This window comes from Raphanus sativus, chromosome 2 (genome assembly GCF_000801105.2).
Source record: "Raphanus sativus cultivar WK10039 chromosome 2, ASM80110v3, whole genome shotgun sequence".
Taxonomy (NCBI): Eukaryota; Viridiplantae; Streptophyta; class Magnoliopsida; order Brassicales; family Brassicaceae; genus Raphanus; species Raphanus sativus.
Genome location: NC_079512.1, coordinates 13196099 through 13210566, shown reverse-complemented (window position 1 = coordinate 13210566; position 14468 = coordinate 13196099).

Below are 14468 nucleotides of genomic sequence, written 5' to 3'. Positions count from 1 at the left end.
GATCATGTTCAGAATATTTAGAAATGTGTCAGTCAAAGAAAAATCAAAATGATTTTACATGAATTACTTTATTTTTAAACCCAAAAAGGTAAAAACCGAACTAAAAACTAAACAGGTATCTAAATATTTAAAACATAAAAATATTTATTTAAATGATTATACATATACATATATATATATATATATATGATATAATATATAACCAAAATATCAAAACCCTTGAATTACATGAACTACCCGATTTTTTCAGTTTTCCAGAGTTTAACACAAGTTTTTGAGTGATTTTTCAGAATTTTTTATTTTAAACCCAAATTATATCTAAACAATTTTTCTTTGAAAATGTGGTTCTTGAACGGATCCCAGACCCAAAGTTCAATAATTTACCAAGTGAATAAACTAAGTTCAATAATTTGCCAACTGAATAAACTAAATCGACAAGAACCTAAAGCATGAGTGTCCATCACTACGAGACGTCAAAATAAATTACTCTCAGTGTTAAAACTTAAATATTAAAAACTCACACCAAAAATAAGGTTAGTAACTTTTAAATTGAAAAGAATAGACGAAAAGGTTATCTGAATTAACCAAAAAAGTAAAACCGAGCTAAAAACTAAACGGGTATTAGAATATTTAAACATAAAAAAAATTATTGAAATAAAATTTATATGATATAATTTATAACCACAAGATCAAAACCTTTGGATTACATGAATTGCCCGATTTTTTCAGTTTTCAAGATAACTCAGGTTTTTGGGTGATTTTCCGGGATTTTTGACCTTAAATCCAAATTGTATCTAAAATATTTTTGTTTGAAAAATGTGGTTTTAAAACGGGTCAACACCCAGAGTTCAATAATTTTCCAACTGAATAAACCAAACCAACAAGAACCTAAAGCATTAGTGCCCATCACTACGAGGACGTTAAAATAAATTACTCTCAATCTCAAAACTCGATATTAAAACTCAGACCAAAAAGAAGGTTAGTAACTTTTAAATTGAAAAGAATAAACCAAAATGTTATCTGAATTAACGAAAAAGGTATAGCCGAACTAAAAAACTAAACGGGTGTCTAAATATTTAAAAACATAAAATATGTTTATATATATATATATATATGATATAATATATAACCAAAAGTTCAAAACCCCTGAATAACATGAATTATCCGATTTTTCTCAGGTTTTCAGGGTTTAACTCAGATTTTTGGGTGATTTTTCTGGATTTTTGACTTTAAACCCAAATTATATCTAAACTATTTTTGTAAGAAAAATGTGGTTCTTAAACGGGTCCCAACACCCAAAGTTTAATAATTTACCAACTGAATAAACCGAACTGACAAGAACCTAAAACATGAATGCCCATCACTATAAGACGTCAAAATAAATTACTCTCAATGTTAAAATTAAAATATTAAAATTCAGACAGAAAAGTTAGTAACTTTTAAATTTAAAATAATTAATTAAAATGTTGTCCCGCGCTCTTTAAAGCGCGGATCAAAATCTAGTAGAAACTTAAAATGATGTAGTTTTCAAATTAATATCTTGTTTAAATGTATTTTCCAAATTTTCCCTATAAATAATGTGTTTGTCTGTTCATAACGTGTTTCCCTTTAAATAAGATGTTAGTTTTCAAATGTATTTTCTAACATCTATATTGGTGTATTTAACAAAGAAAAACATCTATTTTGGTGTGATAAAAAATGTCTATAAGATTACTTTGTATCGTTAACTTTCAGCTATCTCGTTTTTGCGGTATATGCGGAAAAATTTCGGTTCTCCAGTTTTAGCGGAAAAATTCCGATTTTACAGTTTTGGTGGAAAACACATTTTCTAATTTTGACGGGTAAATTCGATTTTACGGTTTTGGCGAGAAAATCTGATTTTATATTTTTGGCGGAAAACTCGATTCTATGATTTTAACGGGAAAACTCGAATTTACGGTTTCTACGGGAAAATTTGGTTTTGTAATTTTTGAAAACATATATTTTTAAAGTTTTGACGGAAAAACTTGATTTTACAGTTTTGACAGAAATAAGTTACCTTTTTTTACCTCAATTGAGGATAAAATAAGTTACTTTTTTGTTTTGAAACAAAAATATATTACCTTTGTTACTCTTTACCATGCGAGATGTGCATATCCATTTATTTAATTATGACAAAACAACTCTCAACAAAAACATGATTGAAAATTTTCCAAACTCACGACTGAATAAATGTACATACATATTAACAACACTAGAACCAATCTCCGCGCTACGCGTGGATAAGTGTGTGTTTAAGTGCCGTTTTTTAGTTACTGTTTGGTATGAATGTATTCTTAAAAAAAGCTGATCAGGACGAAGTTGTCATATCTCAAATATGATAAACCAAAGTTTTATAATGTTTTATTTAAAAAAAAGAGAGTAACGAAGAGTTGTTGCAGTAAAATCACTTGTAAGAAATAGCCTGCAATAGATAAAGAGTAAATTAGAAACATGAATAAAATTACATAGAATACAAAGATGTTATATATAAGAAGTTACCTTTTGTGACATAGGTTTGTAAGACCCTTTTTTCATGAGAATGCAGTTTCCACTATCGCGTTGTCGAGCTTCCTAAATCTGTTAAGAAGTTTAGTTTTTAAGATTTTTTTTTTAACAAAGGTGGTGGTGGGACATTTTTAGTGAATTGGATGTACCTTGGGGGGGGGGGGGGGGGTTGGAAGGAGTCCTTTGAAGATATCTTTGTAAACAACATTCTTCACTCTTAGCTGGTGGGAGTCTTCGCCTTTTATGATCGTTAATCCCGATTTGCTTGTGACACGTGATAAAGCCACATAAAGTTGACCATGAGAGAACACGGGTTTAGGGAGATATAAGACGACTTCTTTCAAGCTCTGACCTTGGCTTTTGTTGATTGTCATTGCGTAGCACAATCTGATAGGGAATTGCCGTCGACGTAAGGTGAAGGGTATATTTGTTTCCTCATGCAGAAGAACAATCCTCGGAATCAAGATCTCTTTTCCAATATGCGATCCGGTGACAATTTCTGCCTTAAGCAACCGCTCGCCTATGTGGGTTAAGATCATGCGGGTACCAACAGTCCTTTTCTTTGGTTTATGTTCCGTAATAGCATAACCGGGGCGCCGACTTTTAGGGTGAGTTTATGCGAAGGCAGTCCTGAAAACTCCAAGGAATTGAGATACTCAACTGGGTAGAGTGTTTCATTTTGATCTAATTTATTTCTCGATATCTCAAAGCTATCAAAGCTGTAGTAATCTCTTGATTCCCCATCTGTATGAGAGATTGAATTAGCATTGATCTCATCAACAGTCTCATTTCGCGGTGTGAGAATTGCTCTATCAGTGTAGTAGTTCTGGGAGGAAGTCATTGTGTTAACTTCTCCGTATGCTGCAGTGACAACCTCTTTCAATGGATCCACCCCACTTAGTCGAATTAGTGAGCCATCGACAGCTATCATTTGTTCATGATGATCTTCAAACTGATCTCCCGTTTCTGATTCTACACGTCCTTCTCCGACTTGCAAAACCCAATCCGAAAATTCCTTTTCTTCTTGATTTAGTCTCATATTCGTTTTCAAAGAGAACTTGTGACAACTATGCCAAAGATATGAGTGACTTATTGAAGCTAGGACAATATCAGCTCTATTGCCGCGTGGGATTACCGGAAGTATCTGTCGGAAATCACCGCCTAACAGAACAGTTTTGCCGCCAAAGGTCAACTCTTTCGCGGCTGCATCCTTTCTAGACATTATGTCTCTCAACGATTTGTCTAGTGCCTCAAATGCATGCTTATGTGTCATAGGGGCTTCATCCCAAATTATAAGATCTGTTTTCAGGATTAGCTCAGCCAGCATTGTTCCTGGTTTGATGTTACACAGCTTATCTTCTGAGAGCTTAAGAGGGATATTGAAGCGAGAATGGGCTGTTCTACCATTAGGTAGGAGCAATGCAGCTATCCAGAAAAAGGCGACCGGTAGAACAATTTGTTTTCTAGAGCGAAGTCTCGATATTATTGTTTGGTAAAGGAACTTTTTACCTGTGCCTCCTGCACCATAAACAAAGAATATCTTGCCTTCCTTTTTATCAACAGATTCTAAGACTAATCGTAAATCGCACGTTGGTCAGCATTAAGCTGGGTAAACTGCTTCTCATGTCTTAGCGTTTCCTCAGCGATGTCATAATCCAGTTCTTGGTTCCACATATTGTTGCCAAGGTCCCTGAGCAGAACAGGTTTGATCTTAGGCATATCTTTTTCGACTTCAATTAACGTGTACTGCTCAAGAGTCTCATCATCTAGCTCTAGATTTGGATGGCCCATTATTCTCTGTCTTTTGTGTAGTATATCTTCGCTCATCGATTTCCAAGAGTGTTCCCATAAATGTTTAGGACTTGTAACAAAGCAGTTTGTCAAAAAGGTGACAAACATATCGCGGAGCTGACTTGGAGTCGCCCTGTCATTATCTCATGCCATTCAACATCGTTGTCCAAATAGCCGCGTGCGTAGCATACTGATTTGAAATTAGGATATTTGACATTGTTGTACGTTTTGAGCTCGTCATAGCTGCGAGGACCCTTAATCTTATTTATTAGGATCCTTAAAAAGTAACGATCACCTGATGAAGGATGAACATTTACAATTCTGCCGATAGATCTGCCTTTTTACGTTCAGTCCAGACTTTGTTACTATTATTCCACACAAAATATTCTGGGATTTGGACGTACGTTAATGTCCTCGCAAACGCTAACCTCTTGCATAGAACCATCCACTCAAAGAACATTGTTTTCTCAATACCCGGCTTACGGATTACACGGCCAAGGTTATCAGTTTCTTTAACTGAGATGTTATGTTCGCCTTCTTGGTGAATGATAAGCTTCTCAACCGATGGTTTTCTTTTGTGTATATAAAATGAGTACGTCCGCCACATAGACTCACACGCCGACAAATACCGAGCATCGATGTAGTCTTGGATTTCATTTCGGGCCTTGATGACCCTCTGACTTGTTCCCTCCGAGGACGGTGTTTCTGAAGAATCTGCCGTAATTCCTTTCTCAATAACAGCTGTTGCTCTATCAACACTCTTGGTTATGTACTTGAATAAATACTTTACCGCACTTGTTCGATTACACCACTCGACATTAATATGAGCATTGTACTTCTTTAGAAGCTTGATGTTATGGGGCACAACGAATGTGTTGTCTAGGATTGATCCATTTTTTACAACAGTCGCTTTTTTCGTTTCTTCGCCGGCGGTATAACACATATCCTGACTTGTCAATCGAAGTGGTGTTGTTATACGGCCGAGGAAACTTTTTGGTGCACACATTTTTTTCCATACACGGAGATCTCGGATTAAGTGTACCACACGGGCCATGGATCATGTGTTTCGTTACCAGATTATAAGCCTCAGGATCTTCATCTTTGTCTGGGAGCTCGGCCGAGATAATCTCATCAATTTCGTCCGAACTTGGTGTCCTGGAACAGTTTCCAAACCACAGTAGGATATGCGCATGAGGAAGACCCCTCTTCTGGAACTCTATTCTGTGGAGTGCAGCTGTATACGGTTTGAAGAAAGTCCTTTTCTTGAAGTCTTTGAGTAGCTAATCTAATTTCATTTTGAAAACTCGACATTCAATGTCTGGTCTATCATTGGGAGAGTCTCCACCATACCTCGCAAGATGCTCTTTAATCTCGGTCCAATTAGGATTGGCTGTCATTGTGATGAACAGATCTGGATTACCGAAGTCTCTGCAAATAGCCATTGCGTCGTAATACTTCTCAATTAAGTATCGGGGCCCACCAGTAAAACTCGGTGGCAGTATAAACCTCTGACCAACTAATTTAGCATCAGTGTCACCTCTGCTCACAGCATCTAGAACATTACTGTATAGCTCGGTCCTCAAGACATCCTGATTATTCCTCGCCCACCTTAGACGATCTTCTTCTATGGCTGTATAAACGTCCACAATAAATTGATGGAAAAGACGCCCTCCTTTTATCAATGTCATCCCTTGGTGAAGACGTGTCTGGATTAGTGAAGAGTAGTATTGGCGTATGGTGAGGAACTGTCTTGTTCTCGAGGTGCCCGTCTCAAGATGTAGTGGGATCTCCGGGTGATAGCCATACTCACCATATGGAAATAGAAGAGGGTATTGTAGACTCATGTATAAAGGGTGATCATCACGCAGTTGCTGCAAAGTGTCTGATTGGAACTGAACCACTATATCTTGTAACCCGATAGTCGATGACATATCCCCAACAATAAGGCCTGCAACCTCGGTGGTGCCCGGAAGATCGTACTCTTTCCCTTTCCCTTTATCTTCTACCAACCTGACTGTGAACTCTTCTCCCCTTTCATAGCGGTCACGTGCCCGTCGGAATATCTTAGCCAAACAGTTGTTCTCGTCAACCATCTCGATGAGGAGTTGTAAGGTTGTCTGATCTAGATTTCCTTTAGGCGAGGGTTGACCCATCGCATTCAGCCGGTTTCTGACTTCGTTGCTCGTATCAAATATGTAAAGCTGGAGAAATTCTGGGAGACGGCCTTGTTGTGGAATTAGCGAGCCGATTCTATGGTGGGTTTGACCCTGGATCCGTATAGTGTATGGACCAGGCGTATGCACGACACTATAATCCATTTTCATACCAATGGATGTGAAAGCCAGTACAGAATTATAGACTCAGATACTTTCCCGAAACGGCCGAGATCGAAGAAGTTCTTCTAACAGGACTGGAGGTTGTTTGATCGGGGGAAGCCTTATTTGGCCATGGTTACAGCAAATTGTGAATGTTGGTTCGCCAGTTCTGGAGTCCGTACCAGTGCTCTCTGAGGTCCACATGAGCGCTCCACATTTCGTGCATGGTACGATTGGGTTCTCTTCGGCTTTAGATGTTGATCCTTTATCTGAATTACATTGTGTTTTACAATAATATTGCATTGTGTGTATATAATATAGAGTTTAAGGGAGACTAATCTATATTAAGAGATACAGCGGTGTATCTATTGTCACTCGTTAAATTATCAATTTAATAAAAATAATAAATATCGACTGCTCAAATATAGTAGGAACAACGTTTGTAATTATTCGGTAGAATACTAAATTTTTTAAAAAATTATTTTTTAGGGAAAGCAGTGTCCCTCTGAAATTTTTCTATATCTTGTAATAAGATTATAGAGTTTGTTACATGGTGGATTTATATGAACTATAATTCTGTCTTCAGATATTATAATAAGTGGAACTAGATTTCTAAGCGTGGGTTTTTCGATTAAATAAAAATTTTAGCGTAGCTTTTTCGATTAAATAAAAATATTTCGATATGAATTAGTATTTTGATTTTTATGAAGTTTTGTTTAAATTTAAATAATTGATCAATTAGTTTATTTTAGATTTTATATGTACACTCCGATCTTACAATTTAATCTACATATTTGTGTGTATTTTAAAAGAATTACATTTTTTAACCAGTGAGACATAAAATTTACTAATTACTGTATTTTTGGCTAATTTAATAATATACATTTATAGAAGTTTTAATAGTTATATCATTGTTTTTGTACTCAATCTAAACTTGCGATCGAACCGATAAATCAATTGAATTGTATATATTCCGGTTCGGATTTAGTTAAACTCTAATATTAAAACCAGATAAAACTTAAAAATCTAAAAGCCCGATGTTAACTCGTTATCCGACTGATTGACCCGATAAAACCCATATAAATTTGATGATAGTTTTAAAAATAACAAATGTTCCAATAGTACATAAATTTGAATAAACTTTCTGATTTGTGATTCTTAAGATTTTGATAATTTTTTATTATACTACTTAAAGAAAATGGTGATAGGAAAAACTAAAATTTTGTGTTATAATACAATATTTTTTATTATTGATATTAAATATTTGTTATCAATATCAATTATTTGTTACAATATACATTGCTATGACGCATATGTAGTGGATGCCATGGTTGTATTATGGAATCGATATTCATATACTTTGTGTTGAATATGAAATTCAAAATGAATTAGTTGGAAATCTTCAAAATTGATGGTCATCTGCTTGGAAATAATTAATAATTTATTTTATATCATGTTTGGAAAGTTGTTTTGAACAGTAAATATATTTTACAATATTATATGGACTCAGTTACGTATATTATTGTTAGAGAACTCAATTACTTAAAGTTTTACATTATTTCTCTAACAATAATTAACATTATTGAGTATGTCACCTTATATATGTTACCGTATATTTCTAAAGTATTGTTACCTTATATTATTGTTAGTGGTAATTAATTCTTAAATATTGACTAATTTATTGTTAAAGAAATATAAGGTAACATATTGATAGGAGAAATATAAGGTGGACCATAATACTATTAGTTAAATTAAAGGCTGCAGTAACATTGCATAAGTAGATTTTTTAGAAATGCTTCTCTTTTAATAGTATAGATATAAAGATCTATTAAACTAATAACAGTTTATGTATGTACACTAAAATTTTAAAAATTGTGACATTCGTTAAATCATATATATTTGAATAACTAAATATATATAGTAAACAGTTGTTATCTTAAAAAATTATAAATCACTAAAATTTGTAGTCTCAACATTATTAGATACTATAGATTTTAATGTAATTGTATAGGCTACTTTTTTCGTATAGTGGATGAATTTAGATAGTGCGTACCTTTTTTCGCTTTCCCAGTGCGTCTGAAGCCATGTGGTCGTGATGGAGCACCTGAATATACGGGTAAGGCATTAGAATCACAATTATAATGTATTCATCCTTAATAGATTATGGTATATATGATGCTTACCTTGTGAATGTGCTGATATTCGTTTTGATAGCAACACGGCCCTCCTCATGTTTCGGGCATTTTTCTGTTTGACTAATATATGTTCGGTGATCTAGATAGATATTTGGAAATATTTCAAATATCCTATTATTGATTTATTAATTATTTTTGATAATTATCATTATTGTTTTAGGGTTTTTATGGTTTTCTTATTTATAGCCGTCTAGGCTTAACTTTGTATTCAGTTTATGATGATTTAATAAAAGGAGTTTTCCAGAAGAGGTTTTGATAAACCACTGAGAAGAGTATTCTCAAACCCTAAAGAAGTTTTTATAAACCACTGTGAAGAGTATTCACAACCCCCTAAGAGCTTTTAATTAAGCACTGTGAAGAGTATTCACAAACCCTAGATTCGTGTATTTTGGAATAAACGGATCTAGTTCTATCCCTAGAAGCTTCCGCTACATCAGTTGGTATCAGAGACATCACTTTGATTTTTCAATCGAAGAACGATTCTGGATATCATGGTGAGTATAAGCATCTATCATATCCGGGGCGAAAGTCCTTTTGTTGAGAGAGAAGAGAACTATGAGATCTATCGAGAGATCTATGTTGATTCGATCTACGACGCGTATGAAGATGATGTTCAAGTTATTGACTTTGTCTTCAAAGAGGGTTCCTTTGAAAATCGGAACCGTGCAAAAATAGGGCGAAATCGTGTTGATGAAGATTTCGTGCATAATCCACCGCGGGCAAATTTTGTGCAAAAACGGATTTGTGAAGATTCAAGTTATAATCAGATCCGTGCAAAAATCGTGCAAAACATGCTATTGAAGATTCGAGGAAGAATTTTTCTTGGAAAAAAAATTTTGGATTCAAAGACTACGATCAAGATTCGAGGACGAATCTTCTCCAACCCGGAGAGAATGATGTAGACAGATATTTGGAAATATTCCAAATATCCTATTATTGATTTATTAATTATTTTTGATAATTATCATTATTGTTTTAGGGTTTTTATGGTTTTCTTATTTATAGCCGTCTAGGCTTAACTTTGTATTCAGTTTATGATGATTTAATAAAAGGAGTTTTCCAGAAGAGGTTTTGATAAAATACTGAGAAGAGTATTCTCAAACCCTAAAGAGGTTTTTATAAACCACTGTGAAGAGTATTCACAACCCCCTAAGAGCTTTTAATTAAGCACTGTGAAGAGTATTCACAAACCCTAGATTCGTGTATTTTGGAATAAACGGATCTAGTTCTATCCCTAGAAGCTTCCGCTACATCATTCGGGCATTTTTCTGTTTGACTAATATATCTTAAAATCCCTTATATATTAAAGGAGAAGCATTTTTAAGGCTTTCCTTAAACGGTTTTCGTGAAAATGTATGAGAAGGCTTCATTCCACGTGTCGCGCTGTGAGCGATTTTAAGAAAAAATGGATCATTTAATGTTTAGCTTTCTTTCCTTATTTGCTTCAATGACAAGAAACTTAACGATTTTTTTTTATGCTCGAACAATTTCTCTTGACATAGTATAAAAACTAAGAAAAAGAAAAGAGCTTTAGAGACCAAACTCACCACCACGAACCAGAAACACTTAGAAGCATTTCCTGTCGACGATGGATGGACCCGAGTCATCGTTCTCTCACTTAGAAGCAGTTCCAGCCAAACACTTGCCGTGTTCTGTCGCAGGTTCTTGACCCGAGATCGATGAGGAAGCACTTTTTTGAATGATGTATCTATCTCTCTTTAGTGAGCGCAAACTTTTTTGAGGCAGCACTTATGTGTATGCGAGGATATAAGTAATGTGTATACCTACCAAAGTCGTTCAAGTTTCGGAGGTGAAGACGGGGGAGGAGGGCGGAGGAAGAGAGTGGCTGGGTCTTCTTCGTTTACTGAGGACAAGAAGCTCTCTCTTCTTGATCGGAAGATGGCTACCGCTACGGGGATAGCGAAGAGGATACATGTTAAAACGAAGATGAGGCATATCACCGGGACGTCGTTGTTGTTGTTGTCTCTCTTTGAGAGGAGTAACAGATGAAGTCTTGATTCGGGTGGGTTGTGTTGAACCCGCAGACTCTGTTCTTGACCCGACAGTCTCTGCATTTAGCGAAGTACGGTTCTCGACATTGTAGCATTTGTTTTCACAAACAATAACAGTTTGACACAAGCGATAACACATTTTATACAAACTATAAGAGTTCTTACTACAGTCTCCCATTGTCAAGCATGCTTTACGAGTCATTCTCACGTAGTACAAGTGAATTTTAAAGCGAATGAAATACTACAATTTTATTACACGTGAATTTTCATAATATGGTTAAGATTTTTAAACGGATATCAATGAATTCTACCCATCCCGAATTAAACCAGTTAGCATTAACGTTTGGAAAATATTTCTATTTTTTGAGTGATTGACAAGGTAAATTGATGATACTAAATGACATATATTTCACATTTTTTGTTATGGAAATTTATATATCTAAGAGTGATTGGCAAGGTAAAAATATTTTCCATTTAATACGATATTATACCAAGATACCACATTTATTGCATTAGGTTTAGTTAACATATATAAAACTCACTGCTCCACATAATTTTATTCATTCACTACACCCGAAACCTTAACATGTTTATCTCATTCTCCTATAATGGTTGCAGTAACTTATGCGTCTGATTTGAAACTATTCAAGTCAATGTGGAAGATTATGGTTAAGATCATTCGTTTGTGGAAGCAGTATTCTATTGGTGGTGGTCTAACTATTGAAATGGTTTTTATCGACTCCAATGTAGGCATCTTTACTCTTCACCTGAATAAATTTTATAAATTTCGTTTTCTTTATTTAAACATGTCTAAGTTTCGAGTTTTTTTTTATTTCGTAGGTTGTGAAGATGTTTTACGTAGACCAAATTGAAAAATAAATTTTAAAACATAATGCTTGATTGTTAAAATTCATTGGGCTTATGTTTAATACATTGTAAGAATTAAACTCAGCAGGCTCAATGTGTAGATATATTAATGTTATTGTTTATGTATATATTTTATACAACGATTTATGTATATAATTTAATTGTCATTATTTTAAAAAATATTTTGTAATGACTAAGTATATTTTATATTTAATTAATTTTAATTTAAGAATTCAAACTTTCATTTGTTATATGAACAAACATTTCTTTCAATATTAGTTAACACTATATGTATACAGCGATGAAACATTTTTTAAAAAAAATTACATACACACAAATATGCACATTAAAGTTAGTTCTTATTATTTTAAAATCTTCATTTCACCATAACCAAATTGTAATGAAATGAATTGTTTTATAGGCATCTTTGGTTTTTTCAACAGTTATATAAATTTGATTTTATTATGATTTTTTCATAATTTATAATATGAAACGATTGGTTTATATTAGAATTGTCTAAAATTCAAAGAACATGAAACCAAACAAATACAAATAGTCTTTAGTTTATCATTAAAAACCCAAAAATCTCAACCATTTTAACCGAACAAACGAAAATAAATATGAATTTAGAATGTATTTATATCATAAGATCTTAAAACCCTAAAACAACCCAAAACTAAACTGATATCCAAAATAAATATACCTAACGTCTTAATATCTTAAAAATAATCTCATCCCGTGCAAGGCACGGGTTATCATCTAGTAGTTAGTATAAGAGGATAGAATGGATGAATATATATATATATATACACACTTTATTAAATTCCGTACTATATGAGTCACACTTCTCGCAGCCACCTGCATGTTTACATTTGAAACTCATTTAGTTTTGTTAATAGATATGGGTAGATATAGGTTTTCCGAAACCATAGAAACTTACAGTCATAAAATGATGGTTTGAATGCTGGTGGGTCGATATTTTGTTAATAGATATGGGTAGATATAGTTTCAAACACATTTGAAACTCATTTAGTTTTGTTAATAGATATGGGTAGATATAGGTTTTCCGAAACCATAGAAACTTACAGTCATAAAATGATGGTTTGAATGCTGGTGGGTCGATTATCTGACGAACTGATGAATATACATAATTAGAGTAGTGTCTAATAAGACTTGTAATATATAAATAAGTTATATATTCGAAATAGATACACACCTTTAGATTTTGTACGTGAACCGATCGGACGACCTCGTTTTATTTTAGGTGTCACAACTGACGACGATTCTGCATATGAAAACTTAGCTAGCTACTAATTTCATCCGACAACATATATAAGACCCAGACAGCTAGCCCAACCAAAATCAAACCCCATAATTTGAAAAGATATAAACTTTTCGACAAATAATATACCCAACCCACTGTGTAGTCAAAGTGAGAGGATTATGTTGGAACCAATTTAAAGAACACGATCCTGGCTGATGTACTCTGAATCCTTGCACCGATTCCTAAAACGCAAAAACTCTGCAGAAAAACTCTTCACTATTCTCATTTGAAATACATAGCTTTGCTTGTATACACGTACAGTATAAGATTTACCTTTTATTTGTGGCAGTTATCCTAAGAAAAAGCTCGAGTCCGATGAGCATCCCGACTGTAGGTGTATTTCGAGACTTCCACAAATGGATCTTTAAAAATCAAAGTGGCCTCGTATAGTTCGGGAATCGGGATGATGTCGACGAAGAACCAACATGATGAGATTTTAGGCGATTTCGGTTCCATGAAAGCTTCAATGAAGAGGTTTAATAAGAGTAGACACAGAGGGATGTGGAAGAATAAATAGCTCATGAAGACAGGTTGTAAATAGAAAGAATTACATTGTAGGGCAGTTTCATGATTATTATTACACTATAAGGCAGTTGTTGCTACTAAGGTAGTTTTATTCAACCAAACTCATTTCCTTGTTACAGACTAACTAAACTAGTCTAGATTTCTGTGATTTAACCTAAATTTTTATTAGAAAACTCTCTTACTAATAAATAAAGCAAAGTGGGGTCACCTCTCTCTCTCTCTCTCTCTCTCTCTCTCTCTCTCTCTCTCTCTCTCTCTCTCTCTCTCTTGTCTCCTTCTTCTTCATTCCTCTACCGTTTTGTGAAATAAATTCTGTTTTTTTTCAGATTTTTTTTTTCAAAAAAACTTTGTTTAATTATTATCTCTATCATTATGTTTATCTTTTGGGATATGCCAAGCTATATTTCCCTTGGTGGTGTAAATATGATATACATAACAATATTAATGGTAGAGATCGATTGAAGCTTCAACCATGGTATCTTTGTGTTCCTACGTGCTCTGAAACTCACACAATAAGCTTGAGAGCAACAATTGCTAATTTGACTATTTTTGCATATTTGGTCCCTAAACTTATTTGTTATTTTTAAGATTAAAGATGTGAATTAGAATTAAAAGCTATCACATCTGGGTAAAAAAATACATAAAAACAAGTTGAGAATGCAAAGAATCGTGGAAAATAGGAGAGAAAGGTGAAGATTAGGGTTTTTGGTTGACCATGGCTAAGGAAGAAGATGGGGTTATTTTCATAATTTTGCAACATTAGTAAAGAAAGTCGTGTGTACATTACATTTAGACTGTACATGTGTACACCTAATTTTATATTATATGTCAAACTGAATATGGTGTACATAAAAACAGGTGTACACATGAGTTGTGCATTTTGTAAAATCTTTGTAATATAAAATCATAATTT